We start from the raw sequence: 17,260 nt of genomic DNA, 5'->3' as shown, positions 1-17,260 counted from the left end.
TTCGGATGTTCTGGGAATAGCACATCACTCCCCGAGTCACCAATGGAATGTTCGTGCGCAAAGAACTAGTTCTTGACCATTCGCTGCTTTTTTGATCTGGATTTTTCACTATTGAAAACACGGAAATAAATGGACTCAGGATAGGAAACACCTGAGGATGGAGAAGGAGTTAACATTTAAGATTGGTGGCTCTTCTGCCTCTGAAGGATCATTAAAGTGAAAATTCAGCAACTTCTCTTTCCACAGATGCTTCCAGCCCTGCTGAGCAGCTCCAGCATTTTTCTGTCTCAACATCAAACATCTAGCATCTACAACTTTCTAACATCTTTTTAATTAAAAAAATAAACAGAACATTACGACACAGTACAGGCGCTTCAGCCCACAAGGTTGCGCCGACCTCCAGAAACCTACTCAACAATCTAAACCTTCCCTACCTCACTCCCAGAACCCTCCATTTTTCTTGCATCCATGTGCTTGTCTGAGTCTTTTAAATATCCCTAATGTACCAGCCTCTACCACCAGCCCTGGCAATGCATTCCAGGCACCCACTATTCTTTGTGTAAAAAACATACCTCTGACAATCTCCCCCCCCCCCCCCCCCCCAAACTTTTCCCTCCTCACTTTAAACAGATGTTTCTGGTATTTGCTACTGTTGTCCCTGGAATAAGGTGCTGTCTGCCCACCCTATCTAGGTTTCCCAATCTTGCAGACTCCTATCAAGTCACCTCTCATCCTTCTTTGCTGCAAAGAGAACTAGCTCTGTTAACTTTGTCTCATAAGACACACTCTCCAATCCAGGCAGCATCCTGGTCAATCTCCTGTGCACCCTCTCCAAAGCTTCCACATCCTTCCTGTCATGAGATGACTAGAACTGAACACAATATTCCAAGTGTGGTCCAACCAGAGTTTTATTGAACTACAACATTACCTCATGGTTCGTGAACTCAATCCCCTGAGTCATGATAGTCAGCATACCATAAGGCTTCTTATCTACTTTATCAACCTCTGAGGCAACATTGAGAGATCTACTGATTTGGATCCAAAGGTCCCTCGGTTCTTCCACACTGTTAAGAATCCTGCCATTAACTCCCTCTTCAAGTTCAAATTTCCAAAATGCATCACTTCATACTTCCAAGATTGATTTCCATCTGCTACTTCCTTGCCCAACTCTGATTCCTATCTCCTGTTGTAATTAATGACAACTGTCTACAGCAGTGGTTTCAAACTGCCCCCTAAACTCATATTCCACCTTAAGCAATCCCTATGCCACAAATGCTCTGTGATTAGTAAGGGATTACTTAAGGTAGAATGTGAGTGGGAAGGGAAGGTTGAGAACACTGCTCTAGACCCAAATGTGACTGAAATATTGTGCTTGAGAAAAATGGTCATTGGCCCATTTCCTTTGGAGTTCTGAAACCGTACACATCGCGAGTCAATTAGGTACGATTAAAACAGTGGTTTTCAAACCTTTTTTCTTTCCACTCACATACTACCTTAAGCAATCCCTTACTAATCACAGAGCACTTATGGCATTGGGGTTGCTTGAGGTGGAATGTGAGTTTAGCGGGGCAGTTTGAAAACCACTGGTCTATAGCCTCTCCGCAACTCCTCCAACCTTCGTGTCACCTCCAAAACTTACTGACCCATCCTTCTACCTCTTTGTCCAAATAATTTATAATGATCTCAAAGAGTAGGGGTCCCAGAAAAGATCCCTGCAGAACTCCACTAGTCAATGACATCCAGAATTAGTAAGTTCTCATTAATTTTTACTATTTCTCACCAAGAATTCCATGTGGTAAATAAATCACAGTTCTAGCAAAATAATATTTGGCCCAATGTTGCTGTAATGCTTAAGATTTCATGCATTGTTATTCTAAATGTGAGCTGCACCCAGGAACATCCCTTTTCAATGGGTGATGGCGAGATCAATTTGAGAAAATCAACATCATGTAAAGGTTATTTAACAGACTTCCATCCGCCTACCGGATGTTATGAAACAAACCAGTTAACACAGCAGAGACAGCAAATTACTGTAAAATAGGTTTGTTTTTTTAAAAAAAACTAACTAAACAGTAAAAGAAAACTTGGTATGGGGCTAAAAAAAAAATCTATTATTGAGTGCTTTTATAACCAAAATGTTTAGTCCAGTTGCTAGTGTTTTAAAATGTAAGTCAATACATCATAACATTGTATGGTGGAAGATTGCATTTCCAACCACCAACCGACCAAATAAACTGCCCTCTTGTTTTCACACCTCCTCGTTAATCAGGAAGGTGCAGCAGCACCTACATTTCCTAAGGAGATTAAGGAGGGCAAAGGCTACTGGCAAAATTTTGACCAAATCCTGACAAAATTTTACAGAGCACAATTGAGAGTGTACAGTCTGGCTGGATCATTGTGTGGAACAACAGCTGCAAAATATTGGCCCAGTAGTCAATGCAGAGGATCGTCAAAAAGTCCGAGAAGATCATGGAGGCTTCCCTTTCTTCTATAGGCAATTACCGGGAGTGTTGCTTAAATAAAGCTCAACAAATTATTGAGGACCCTTTCTATCCAGCACACAACATCTTTGACCTACTACCATCTGGAAAGAGGTGCAAGATCATCAAAATCAGGACTGCTAGGCTTGGAAATAGCTTCTTCCCACAGGCTGTGAGATTGATGAATTGAATCTTGTAATCGAGTAAATCATCCCAAAATATATTTATTTATTTATTTTTAAGTACTTCTTTATGTGTATGTGATTTTTTTATTTGCTGAGTGTATGTGTGCACCGTGGTCAGGTGAAACACTTTCATCAGGTTGTACGCGTACAGTCAGATGATAATGAACTAGGTTGGGTTTGAAATATTCAACCAAGATAGCAGACCTCCGTCACCCACCAAAGATCTGTCTGCACTATTTAAACAACCTTTTGTGCACCACTATAACTAAATATTTATCACTTTTTAAATCTGTACTTATTGTTTGTTAGGGTGGTTTATGTACCTGTCTTTCTGTACCAAGAATTTCATTGCATCTGTACATTGTTCATGACAACAAACTCTCATCTCACCTTAACCTCAAAATCAACAATTTCAACTAACCAGTTTTGCTACTCCATGCAAGAACTATCCAGTTGCAATTAAAGCAGCAATCTGTAATATATACCCTGTTGCTCCCTCCAGGCTTACAGATTGGTTTCCTGGGTACTTTCAGAATTCTCTATTATCTAAGGGTTCATCTTAATTTTTTGGGGGTGAAGATCTCTCCTTTCTCCTCAATCATATTCCTTCAATTACACCATCTCAATTTGTGGTGAACATCCCTTCATTATCCAGAGCACCTGAAAGTAACCACTCAGACACAGGGAGAAGATATAAACTCCTTTCAGACAGTAATGGATTAGAACCCAGATCGCTGGCACTTTAATAGCATTACGCTAACTGCTACGCTAAATGTTAAAAATTATTAACCCCAATTCCTAAAATGGAAATATTTTAGCAGTTAAAACACTGTTAGGTCCACATTTCCCCACCCCCAAAAATGGCTCAAATATATTCTCCGGTCTTGTATGAGAGGTTGAAATTAGATTGATAATGGTGAGTAATGCCGACAGTAACGCTGTTGGTCCCCACAATGGTCATAGTTGTGTTAAGAAAGTGTCAGGCTCGTGAGAGACGAGTCTGGACACTGGTTTGCAATCAAATGTTACTTTTATTAACACACAACAAATAGAAAAGCATGAGAAAAATTGTAGCAGGACTAAAACACACGTGCACAATTTCTAAAAGAGCATGAAAAAACTGTGCACGTATGTTGTATTGTGCATATGTATAAAAAGTGTGGGAAAAATACATGCACAATTTTTTAAAAATACGCGTGCAATGTATAAGAGTGTGGGAAAATATGTGCAGAATTTATAAAAGGGCGTGGGAAAATCCATTACAAGTACTGATGTATAGCAGTGGATTTCAAACATTTTCTTTCTACTCACATACCATTCAAAACGCACCTGGGGGGGGGGGGGGGTAGGGTTAGGGTTAGGGTTTGCATCCAATTAACCTACACACACCCCCCCCCCCACCCCGGTGCGTTTTGAATGGAGGGAGGAAACTGAGCCCCTGGGGAAAGCCCATGCAGAAATGGGGAGAACGTACAAACTCCTTACAGACAGCATGGGATCCGAACGCCAGTCCCGAACACTGGCACTGTAAAGGCATTGCGCTAACTGCTCCACCAACTGTGCCATCCTTGCACAGGCATTTCAAGTGTCCAAAACACTGATAGTTACTTTAAAGCTTAGATCACTTAATCAGAAGCCACTTTCAGGTGCAATCTCTGTCAAGAATGGGTCTGCAGAAACAGATGCAGACCTTTGGAATGGCTGTTCAGGTGGCAGCCCTGAAAACGCTGCGCTGTCCACCCGAAAGGGACAACTGCAGGAGAGGCGCCTCGGAGCACACTCGGCTTCTGTCCCTGGGGGACGTCGAGGCAGGGGCGGCCAGCGCGGGAAGTTAGGACTGGCGATTATCTCTGTCGGAGTAAGGGTGGAAAGTGTGCCTCGGAGGCATCTCCTGCTCTTTCAGGTGGCCTCCTGACAGCCGCAAAGGGGTAGAATTGCGGCTTTATATTGGGGTATTCTGGCCACCTGAAAGAGCCTCGAGTGTAACATGAAACAGGCAAATAACATTCAGAATTTAATGTTGAAAACAACAATACACTCTGCTGTTTTGCATCTATGTGTAAAAAAAAACAAGGAAACAGAAAACAAATGGTCACGCCAACGGAAATCCATGGTTCTATTGATCAGGATATACAAAACATGAAAGGTCATTAACCTAAAGTATTAATGCTACCCACAAGTGCCATCTGGTCTGCTTCTTTCAGCATTGACGTCAGATTTCCAACATTTGCAGTATTTTGCCTTTGTTCTCATACTGAATGCCTTGGTTACAGTTGACAATCAAAATGAACTTTCAGAAATGTTAACTTTAATGTTCCAAAGGTCTGCTCTTCCATTTGATTTTCCATAGTGCCATCATCCAATGAACCAAACTGAAAGAGGTGTCAGAATTTGACTAGTCTGCTAAAATCTTCTGCCCATTTTAGATCAAGGATCTTCTATCAAGCTTGTCTCAAGAGATTCAAGTATAATCATACCAAATGCAGATGAAATATCAAGGGTTGTGCAACTACTATTTCTCACGTCACAAAATAGGCAGCTATTCTGCCCATGGAGTTCATGCCAGCACGCAATGATCCCCTCAATCTCATTTGTCCTTGCCCTATTCCCTCCAAATTCTTCTACCTTTAACCTATGGCAAGGGTAATTTGCAATAACCAATTAACCTCCCAACCAGCACGCATTTGGAATGTGTGAGAAAACCACAGCATCTGGTAAAACCTTGTAGTCAGAGGGAGAAGTTGCAAACTCCACACAGACAATCTAATGCGGCTGGGAAAACACCAGCTGTAACAGCCTAAGTGTAGTTCAAAACATTGGTGCAAATATTAAAAGGTTCTCATGGCAAAAAATGTACTGGATCAATCAACAATATTTTTAAATGATGTCACCAACTTTCTCTAATATTTGTTTCCAAATTAATCTTCAAATATTAGCAGCCAGAATATCAAATTAAGCCCGTCAAGAGCAGATGGAACGGGAAGAGATCCTGAGCAAACTTTTTTAAAACAAAATCGAAATATTAGTTATCTTATCAATGTACCAATTAAAAGAAAGTTTTTTTTTTAAATTGAAAAAATTTATTTCACAAGATCTCACAATAGGAAAAACTATGAACATAATGGACAGTCCATATTATCATAGAATGAGCAGTTGAATTTTTAAAGTATAGAAAACCATCAGAGATGGATAATGACAGAGATTTATTACTAAGTAACAATCTTTTGCTCTGATGGTACTACAGGTATGTGCTTAAAGAATTGTAAAAGACTTTGGAATCTTCAATTTTTAAACCTCCTTAATGAAATTTTGATGGCTCTGAAAGGCATCTAGTTTCATTCATTCAAGGGGCATTTCAAAAAAATCAGTCCATTTAGTGGTTGCTCTGGGTACACAGAAGAGACCAGAGCAACAATCTCCTGGAGGAATTTAGTGAGTTAAGCAGCATCAACGTTTTGGGCTAAAATCCTTTATCAAAACAACACTGGATTTGGTCTTAAAAATTAGAAATCCTGTCTCAAATTGGTTATTTTGCAATTACAAATAATCAAATGCACAATGTTACTCCTTTACATGCACAGATAAGCATCTCTTCATTTCATTGCTGTTCTCCAGCTATTAAAATATTGCACCAACTTCACCTGAAAGACCAGGAACGCAGTGTTGCAATGATTTTGTTTTTCCTTTATTAACAACTAAGTGAGAATTGTTATAACTGAAATTTCAACCTAACTATTCATAACCTTGATCATATGTGTGCCATCTAAATAAGCACTTATTTCCATGCCCAGCGGTTCACTATCAACTGCAGGCCAACTGAAAAAAAATTGGAAGTCTTTAGGTGCACAAGGATGGCTATTTAGGAATAAAGCAACTTGCAATGATGTAGTGTTTGTCAATCCTCACAACGTGTCAAAATACCTTCAGTTAACAGCCTTCACCATAAGGAGATAAATGACCCAGTTTAGTCAATTCAGGCACATTGGCTGAATATTAATAAAGATAAAGCTTGTGAATCCCAAATGCCATTGCACTGTACAATAATTCTACATCTTAAAATAAAAAGGTTAAATTTAACATAGTATTTAGTTTGGCCAATTGTATTTTAAATGACAGTTAAAGCCATTAAACACTACCGAAATAAGCTTGGTCAATAGTATAGAACAGTACAGCATAGAAACAGACTCTTTGGCCCTTCTAGTCTGTGCCAAACTATTTTTCTGCCTAGTCCCATTGATCTGCACCCATCCATAAGTGGATTTATTCCATTTTTAAATAGTTCTGTAATGTTTCTAAATGCCAGAACCTTTGCTTTGACAGCAGGCAAAAGTACAGTACAACTCAAGATTATTCAAATTCAGATTTTCCAAAACCCTCAGTTAGCTGAAATTTTTTGGACCCGCACATGATATCTGTTTGGCTCCGATCATTTTTTTTTTGAATAAATGAGGATATCCGAAACAATCAGAAATCATCAGTTATCCAAAAAATTTTCAAAGCTAAACTGATGTTACAGGCTGGAAATATTTTTGAAAAACCTCTGAGTAGAATTTTGAGTTTTTGCTGTTGGATTTATCTTATTTTGTTCAGGTCATTTTTTGGTGAGAATTAAACTTTATTTCATGCTTAAAAAACCTTGCCTTGTTGTTTAAACACTGTTACAAGTGATTTGCTATTGCGGTTTTTAAAAAATGTTCAGTTATCTGAAAATATTATTTATCCAAAATAGGCCCGGTCCCGACCATTTCAGATAACCGGAGTTGTACTGAATGGAGAAAAGTACAGTTAATCAGTGCCAGGGTGCAGTCTTTCAAGGGGTCCATTTATGAGTCTGATAACTGTAGGAAAGTATCTTTAAATCTGAATAATGGCATGACAATTCTGTTATGCTGACTGGCTAATCTTTTTCCTCAACTTCTTAAACTTTCCACAAGCTTTTTGTGAAATAAGACATCTTGCAAGGATCAAGTAATGGAAACCATTAGACAGGAGAGTGGAATGACTTTCCTCTCAACAGCACCTAGATCAGTGGTTCTCAACCTTTTCCCCTCTCTCACATACCACCTTAAGTAATCCCTTTACTAACCACAGAGCACAGGTGTTCCATGGTTAGTAAGGGATTACTTAAAGTGGTATGTGAGTGGGGGGAAAGGTCAAGAAACATTGCACTAACCCAAATGGTCATTTGTAAGTTTTAATTTGAATTTATTTGCATATAGTTTATTCAATAGCGCAGTACTCCCTTCAGTAATGCATTAAACGTAAATTGACCTCAAAATCTCTTGACTTTCTAAGCAGCAGGAGGGAACATCCAACTGATTTGAGCAAGGTGGTTTGAGTGATCTGGACTCAAGCACAAAATGCTCTGCAGTACGAGAAGTGCTGATGACAGGATAGGAAATGAGTCAAATACAACTTCTTTAGCTCAAAGGAGGAATTACAGCCAAATATTTCACATATAAACAAGAGTCTCTGAGTAACTCAAAAAGGCAGACTGATCAAAAGGAAATGATACTGAGATGCATGATTAAATTTCTAATGCCCCAGGCAGGCACAGTTTAGATAACAGATTTTTAATTTCTCCTCCCCCACCACCACACCCCATTTTAACAATTCCAAACAAGTTCTATTTGTACAAAGTGATCCCCTTTCATGAATAATTAAACATGAACATGGTATTGAAACTGATCAGCTCAAGATCAGAAGATGCAACAGGTGGTGGTGAATGCAGCTCAGAACATCATGTGAACTTCCCTTCCCTCTGTGAACCTTATCTACATGTTCTGCTACTGGGAAAGGCAGCCAACATATTGAGGGACCAATTTCAGTCTGGACACACTCTCTTCTCCCTCCTTTCTTTGAGAAGGCTCAAGAGTGTGAAATTGTGCTCCAACAGACAACAAGACCATTTTCTCCCTGCAACCATCAGGCTTTTGATTGAACCCCATAATAATGCTATCATGCTGTCCTTGCTTGGTGCAAATTGATCTTCCTTTTCTTTGTTATTGTGCTCTTTACACAGTTGTCTGAACTCAAATTCTCTGCTACTCCTGAATCATCCTATTGAGAGAAAGCCTTAATAAAATGTTAATTGGGGTGACTATGGTAGTGTTGTTCTGTGGCAAGTGAGCCATTCTTAACAATAAGCTTAGCTAACTGCATGCATTTTAATTTCTTCCCCTCTCCACCCACTACCGAAAATAAATTGATCTCACCGTGAGCAGCAATAATTTCATTCCAAACTTAGCTTAAAATAATTCTGTTTACGTATGCATGTGGCAAATTCTTTCTGAACTTGATCAATAAACTGGATATAGTTCTTAAGCCATTACCGAATGGGAATCGGATTTATTTCTGGCCTGAATTAAGTAACTAATGATCTTTGTTTTGCAGTGTAGTTTCATGAGCCATCTCTTTAATATTAACAATGGGAAAAGGGATGCAAGTAGTTTCAGTAAGTAGTATGCAGCTGCCACTTTATTGTAATCTCAGCAACTGGAGGGCTTGGCTGTTGGTGCAGGAATGTGCTCCAGATTTCACATCAATGGCCTATACAAATTCTGCAAAGCGTTTCATTTAATTTCAATTTTGACACGTAGCACTGTCACAGACCTTTTCAAGCCTGTTCCACCCAATTACAGCCAAATTACCTACAACCCCCCCCCCCCCCCCGGTAGGTTTTTTCAATGGTGGGAGGAAACCGGAGCCCCAGTGGAAACCCATGCATACATGGGGAAAATTCATGAAACTACCAACACACAGCACCAGATTTGCCAGCGCTGTTACAACATTGTGCAAACCATGCCACCATTAGAATGCTTGAAGCCAAAAATAGTACTTGCTGTTTAGCAGCAATTCTTTCCTAGACCATAGCAGCTAGAATGAATTCTAGAACGATTTCCTTGATGCAAGTGGTGCACCAAACACCATTTTGTTCCAACAGTAGGAAGACATTTTGAATTGGGACACCATGAGTTTTATTTGAAAAATCACTTAAAAGATGGCATTCTTTTCAACTGTCAAATGTAGCCCTTCCAACATGGGTTGCCATTTAAAAGGACTCCTAAAATTTACAGGATTCTTCAATACTGTCAAAAAATGTACAACTTTCAACCAGCTAAGAAAATGATTTAAAACGGTGCTTTAACCAAGTCTAAGAAGAAAGGTTCCCCAACTCTTTTCCCTTGATGGCAAAATGAAACTTCCCTGCTCTTCTTACTTTACACATCAGATTAAAAATATTTCCTTTATAGCATTTAATTTTTGAGATTTAGATAATTCATACACCCATTAAAAATTGATAACTGTATTACTTTAAAACTTTTTTTTTTTAAAAATTTCAGAAATTCAAATCTACTCAGAAACAACATTCCCTATTAAATCTTTATGAAAAGGATTCAAATGTAAAAGAGTATCAACCAAATCAGGTTGGTATGATTATAAGGAAGTTAGGTAATACCTTATTCAAAAGACTTCTAACTTGGAAATAGCTAAAAATAAAAGTGATAGGTATATTTTACTTGTTAGATGTTATATCAAAAAACATTAAACATCCATCTATAAATAAATTTGGAAAATAGACAATTTCTTTGCTTTTCCAAAAAGGTTTGATCCATTATAGACAATGAGAAAAAAATAGTTGAGATAAATAGTACTAGAAAACTAAAAAATATTTAAACATCTAAAATTTGCAAAATTGGAATGAAATCCATAATGTACAAGTATTAGATTAAAGGTATGTCTATTAAGAAATTGTAAAAGGAAGAGCAGCTCCTGATAAGGGTTTAATAGATAATATTTACAATAATTTATTCAAATTGCAATCGATCTCTAGTGATAAAATTAGAGGAACTTGAGAATTGGAACTTCAGTCACTTCTCCCAGAGGAACTTTGGGAAAAGATTTTTGGAATGGTTAATACCACTTCATTATATATGTCTGACACACATTGATTCAGTTTAAAGTGGTACATTGGCTTCATATGTCAAAATTGACCCACATCTTTCCTAATGTTAGTCCTATGTGTGATAGATATATTTTGGTCTTGCTCTGTATTGGAGAAGTATTGGACAGATATTTTCAAGACTTTGTCAATTATACTGGGTATTAGATTGCAACCTAATTCATTGACTGCTATTTTTAGAATTATAGTTCGAGAGGTGGGTCGAGTTCCCGCCTCTGCACATTGGGTTGTAGCCTTTACTACGCTGTTGGCCAGAAGAGCCATTTTATTTTAATGGAAAGATGCTAATTCACCTACTTTGATGCAATGACTCGCTCAAGTTATGTCATGTTATGTTTTTTTTAATTAGAGGCTAGACCTTTGATACTTCTCAAGTTTGAAGAAACTTGGCATCTGTTTTCTTGTACGAGTTAATTTATATTTTGACTTCACCTTCCAGATTGTTCTGGATTTCTCTTGTTTATTTTTTTATTGGAAAGGAAGTTTGTACTGATCTCTTGTAGTGAACTCTCAGTTTAGACTGACCAGTCTTTTTTTTTTCCTTTTTGCTGTTTTTTTTCTTTATTTTAGTAGGTTAGATGGGGTTTTTAAACAAATTTTTTCTCTTTTTTGAATATTCCAAATTGAGGAGAAAGGGACAGTATTGTTCAATATGTTATAATGTTATACATTGCATTCTGTATTGCAATATATTGATGTTTCTATTTTTACTATTCAATTCTGTATTCCATTTTCCTCATATTGCTGACTATATTATGTTTAATAAAAAGATTGAAAAAGAAAGGAAACAACATTCTAGCTAACAATTGGCATTTGATCCAACCCTTCTCCTGCAGTGGTGAATAATGTTTTGAAAACTACAGCGAACATTGTGCAGTGAAGGAATAAATTTTTGAACAGCACAAATGAAAATGATACAATCACACATTTGGCAAAAAAAAAAGTTGGGGCATGTCCCTAGGCACCGAACTAATGCTCTTCCACCTTGTACATAGCCTTCCCAATGCACATCAATTGCCATTGTCCCAAATAAAAACTCCCCATTGTCACTTCATATGTAGTTAACACAAATACCCTCCAGAACAACCAGTCTCATCCTTTTGTTTGGCTTTGTCCCTTAAGACTCTGCTCAAAATTTATGGAGCCCGTTTTTATGAACCAGTCTAGTTTTGTTTGCTTTTTCCATAATTCTCTCCCATTGACTACATAAACCCAAATTATTTTATGATTTCAGACTGCCCTCTTAAGTGTGCTGTGGGCTGGGGGGCAAGGTGGTGGCCTATGGCCCCATTGAGAATGGCTGGTCTAGAAGTTGTAAGCAACTGAAAGATGACAGAGCTTGCACAGATTACACACCCATAATCAGGTGGAAAATAGGACCAGAAGAACAGCCAGAAGAAGAAAAAGTGACTTGACAAAGAAGAAATAATGGAAAATAATTTCTTGGACCCATTTCAAGAAACAAATGTCTAATGCTGAGCCAGATTTGAATCAGCTCAGATTGAGGTTAGGAATTGCCTTTCTACTTTCTAAGTTTTGTAGCCTCCCTGCTGAATATCAAAGTTGCACAGTTTCCCAAAAGGTGGGCGAAGAATTGCTTAGGTCAAGAAAAACCTGGATGTAACAACAGTAGAGTTGAAAACATTGCCAAATCACAAGGAATGGTTTACTCTGTCATGCCTGGGAAGGGGTACGGACATGGTGCCAACATATTCCATTCCCAGTAAGCAGAATGCCTTGATAACCACAGGATCCACCCACAAAAAAGCTTAACTATAGAGCAATGCTATGGCCATGCATCTCTGAATAAACAGCTCAAAACTGCAGAAAAAGGTGAAATGGTGCTAGCTCCATAAATAAATAATGAAAGATTAATATTACCACACCCAGGTACATGGTTACGAATAGTTGGCAGAGATTAAGTAGTGCTTATAAACGCTCTTTTTAGAAATCCTCATTAAAAACCTGTGTGCAATCTTGCAACAGCCCAAGCATGCTAAAGCAGGCTGCCAAAAATAAAGCAAGAAAGCTCAGCCTGCAAGAGGAGAGCACAAAACATCCCAGGACTACTGCAGTAAATACAGTCAAAATGTCTTCAGTATTTATTTAAAAAATTATATTAATGCAGCAGAATATCAGAATGGTTGTTATGGAATCTGAAGCCAGAATTCTGGACCATTTATTCTGGATCCTCAGAGTTGGGGGATTTAAATTCAAACAATTACATTTTACAGCAACACTAAATACTAGTCTACTAGATTCTGGAACAATTAGCAATTAGGGTGAACAATAAATGCTGGCATTGCCATTAATATTCCAATCTCATCACAAATTAATTAAATCCCATTTTCTCATCTAATATGCTTTGCCTGTTTGCTGCCCTCATCTTATGCCCACTTCAGTAACTTTCCCCAAATCCCTTTTACATACAAAATGATCACATTGAATTAAATAATGTACTGGGAATAGAATCTATCCACATTTATTCTAGCATTAGACATTCCTAAACATAGATTAATACAAGATGAAATTCTTTTACACAGCTTCATGCCCTCATAAATCATTCTGGTTGCCTGAATGGTTCCTACTGCAGCAATATGACATTTCCAATAGACACTCTTATGGGCTCTTCACGCAAGACCAGTCAACTGATGTCAAATTATTGATAGCTCTGCGCAGTGACTCATACACATTGCACATGGGAGAGGGATAAATGTCTTTTCATTTTATTGGCCTGGAACAGAGGACTCAAAAGTGAAAAGCAACATTTCAAATGGTCTTTCCTCCATATGACATTGTGAAAACAACATTGTATAGTTAGATGCATCTTGCACCAAATTATGCAATAGGACTTGTTAGACAAGGTTACATTTAACTGAACATCTTGTTTTGCTGAAGCCTACACAAATTCTATTGCTTAAGGAATAAAAGACAGGTATTTCAACCTTTAATAGTCCAGAATATAAAACAAATAGTTGAATTTAAGACCTATACTAAACCTTAGCCTCGACTAATTAAGGAAATTCCCAATTTTTTTTTGTCAATCCTACAGACAGAACAAAGCGTGCTTAAGATGCGTGCTCAAACTCAGCAGAATCAAACCGCCCACTGCACTCCACCCACTACATGACAACTATTTAAGATACAATGGGCCTGCAGAAGAGTCAATACTGTCTGCACTGCATCAGTGTGCATGTTATCCCTTACTTTTTCTAAAAACAGTTGTCTGCATCCACTGTAGACATCTGACTAAGTATTTGTGGGACACAAGCATCCCTAATCCTTTCCTGATGCAGATTCCATTTGTTTGGATTCTAGCACAACAGCAGAACAAGACCATTTCCTGCTAATGTAAATTATGTCAATTTACTAGAGTACAGTTCAAACTCTCTAAAGCAATGCATTTTTGCCAATATATCTTTAATTACAACATAGATAGAACATCATTGAATGCCAGGAGGGCTGCATTGTACAAAAAGTTGCAACTTATTTATTACATTAGTTGAGGTTCTAATCTTCACTGCATGCTTAATGCAAAATGTTTAATTTGACTGTCATGCACTCCTGGTTTACTGCAAGTTTAACTTTGCAATTATGAAAACTTTTGCAAAAATGGCAGAGCAGGATATGAAATGTAAAATACAAATTCAGATATCCATGGACTGTAAAATAATTATTTATCTATCGTTATTACACGTGCCAGAATCAAAATAGAGAGATCTACACTGCATTACTTGCCCTCAATTTGCCGCACCATTAGTTACTGCACAATGACTCCACATATTGTACTTTCACTGTTTAATCTGTTATCCTCTAACTTAAGTTAACTCATTCATATTTCAGGCAGGCGTGTAAAATTATCGTTTTCCATACCTCTATAAAAAATAAATTTTTCTATTTTTACATTCCTTTCAATAAAAAGGCATCCTTGAAACAGTATCAAAAATTCCTGATCCTTACGCCAACTTGTAAAGTTAGCATTCTAGAGCAAAGCACATTTGTAAGGCATCAACTTTACAGAAATTTCTGGAATGGCTCAACAATGTGATCTTTGAAGTTTGCAGCTTCATGTCAAGGTCTTCAGCAAAGCGAGGTGGAGGAGTTTATTGTTTGTCCATGAGTTTGGAAATCTATCATTGGGCAATTTTTAAAGACAAGTATGTTTATTAATTGACACAAAAATGTATTCAGATTAGTATTTTACTAACAGTTTGTAAATCACTACAGGAAAGAGCATTTCTGATTGTTTTTAAATCATTTTTATAGTAGCAGTTTGTAATCTATTTAAAGTTTCAGTCCAATTTTTTTTAAAAGATGAACAGTTAGCATAAACCAATTCTTTAAAACACAGTAAATTACCATTGATCTTGGGCACATTAGGTCAGTTGCCCATTTGATAAAAGCTTCACCTGGCAGTTCTACTTAATTGATTATTTCAGATTTTCAAAATCAATTGAATGAATCAATAATCTATCAACCTAATGTACTGCTGCAATGTATTTTTTTGCCACTTCTTTTCGGAATAAATGCTGATCTCAGTCGAAATGCCACTTCGGGCAATGGCAGCCAGCTTGTTGGTCACAATCCACTGATTTTACCACATTAGTTTCAAGGCATACAGCACAGTGGAATATGGCAGAGCAGACACATAAGCTAGCAAGAAATGAGATAGAATTCATTCAAGAGAAATAGACTATTTCCTAAAAATGCTGAGTAAAAGACAAGATAAAACATACAGGTATTTTCAAAAATGAGATACAACCCGAAAACACTAATGACCAATCGCTAATTTCCAAACTGTGGCTTTGCACCTCAAATCTCTGCTTCTGTATTTTGTATTTAAACCCATAAAATTAAATATAGATTAGTGAATGCAATACAAACACAATGGAACAACGAAGAATGCAAAAAACATTGGCTAGGTCACTGCTTCCCACTCTTGAAATTTGGTTTGTAAAAGATACCATAGCCACCATAACAAAATGCAGCAAAAATAAGCGACATGGTTCAGGAATAGAGGGTTGAACTTGTAATGTTTCTGACTGGATTAGAGTTTAAAGTAAATTGAACGAATTAAAGCTCCAAAATATACAAGAAGGAAAACAAATTTTACTCTGCCTAAAATCAATACAGGGGGTCCACTGATATCAATCACCATGACAATTCGAGATCCAAGATTCCTTTATGTCACGTAACAGCATGGAACACGTAATATTACAAAGCATTGCCTTCTGCCTGCCGCAAGTCAGAGTCGCCATTAGTACTGCCCTCGCCCCTTACAGTAAGAAAAAGCAAAAGAGGGAACTTGGAGAAAACTAGATCCCCTCACATTATCCTCCCTTTCATCCCATCCATTCACAAAGAGCCACTGAACTACAAGAAGTTCCACCTGACTGCCTCCACTAAGAATATAAAAAAGGTGAATGCACAAACATTGCAGACAAATTTGTGCCGACTCAAAATTCTCCAGATTCTTAAGTGTTCCTTTCTAATTTGTTTGGATTGTTTAAAAATTGAGAAAGTAACAATTAGGCTAAGGTGAAGAAGAAAAAAACAATTAGAATTTCAAGTCAATAATCCTTCATCAGAATTGAAGGGTCATGGACTCAAACCATCAACTTTGGTTTTCTCTCCATCGATGCTGCCTGTTGTGTTGAGCTTTTCACCCATTTTGTTTTAGATTTCTGGCATGTGTAGCTTGTGCTTCAGTTCACTTAATGTCAGTTTTTCCAATTTGCTGGTATTTGTCAAGGACATGGTATAGGACACTTCAAAAATCATAACATGATTACACAAAATCAAGAGGATATATTGAGAGTAAATACTGTTTCACAAAAGGTAAGAGGAACTTTCCCTGATGATATGCTGACAAGCTAAATAAGGGTTTGTAGCATATTTGTACTTTAAAAGGGCATTTTGATAAGCTTTCATACAAATGGCTGTCATAAACCAATGGGGTCATAGGTTGTCATGGTAACATATTAGCATGGATAGAGAACGACTGTAAAACCTAATATAAAAGTCCTTTTTTTAAAAAGAATCCATAAAGGATTTCCATTTCTACAACAATGCAAATATTAGTAAGTCTTCCCAAAATGTCTGTTTCAACATTAGATGGGACCACATTTAACACTTCATGTTACCTCAGCTAGATTTCTCTCAAGCCCCTCCATTGACAGACAAACCTCTTATCCATGCTGGGTCCAGTCCTTACTTCTCTCCCTGCACCTTCAATGTTGGGCTTCAAAGCCTCTCTCTCTATCCTGCTCATAATAGAGGGACCAGGAGAGCAAGAAAGATAATTAGGAGAGAGAGAAAATTTTAATGAATAAGAGAGAATGTGGTGGAAAAGTGTCAGGGTATGATGAGGAAAAGAGAAAGAAAGAATGGTGGGGGCAAGAGAAGAGAATGAAGCAGGAGGAAGGAGGTGGAAGAGATCAAAGAGTAAAACATTTCTCGTACCCCATCCTTTTTGGATCTGGACATTTATTACCTATTCCAAATTGCCCTCAAAAAGGTGATGGCAAGCTACCTTTGTGAACTGCTGCAATTTTTTTTCTGGTGGTATTGAGTTGACAGAGTGGTGCAAAAAGACAGCTATCTCTAGTAGACAGTCTGGATCTAGAGAGGCA

This window comes from Narcine bancroftii, chromosome 10, assembly GCF_036971445.1.
Source record: "Narcine bancroftii isolate sNarBan1 chromosome 10, sNarBan1.hap1, whole genome shotgun sequence".
Lineage (NCBI taxonomy): Eukaryota > Metazoa > Chordata > Chondrichthyes > Torpediniformes > Narcinidae > Narcine > Narcine bancroftii.
This window is presented reverse-complemented; position numbering follows the sequence as displayed.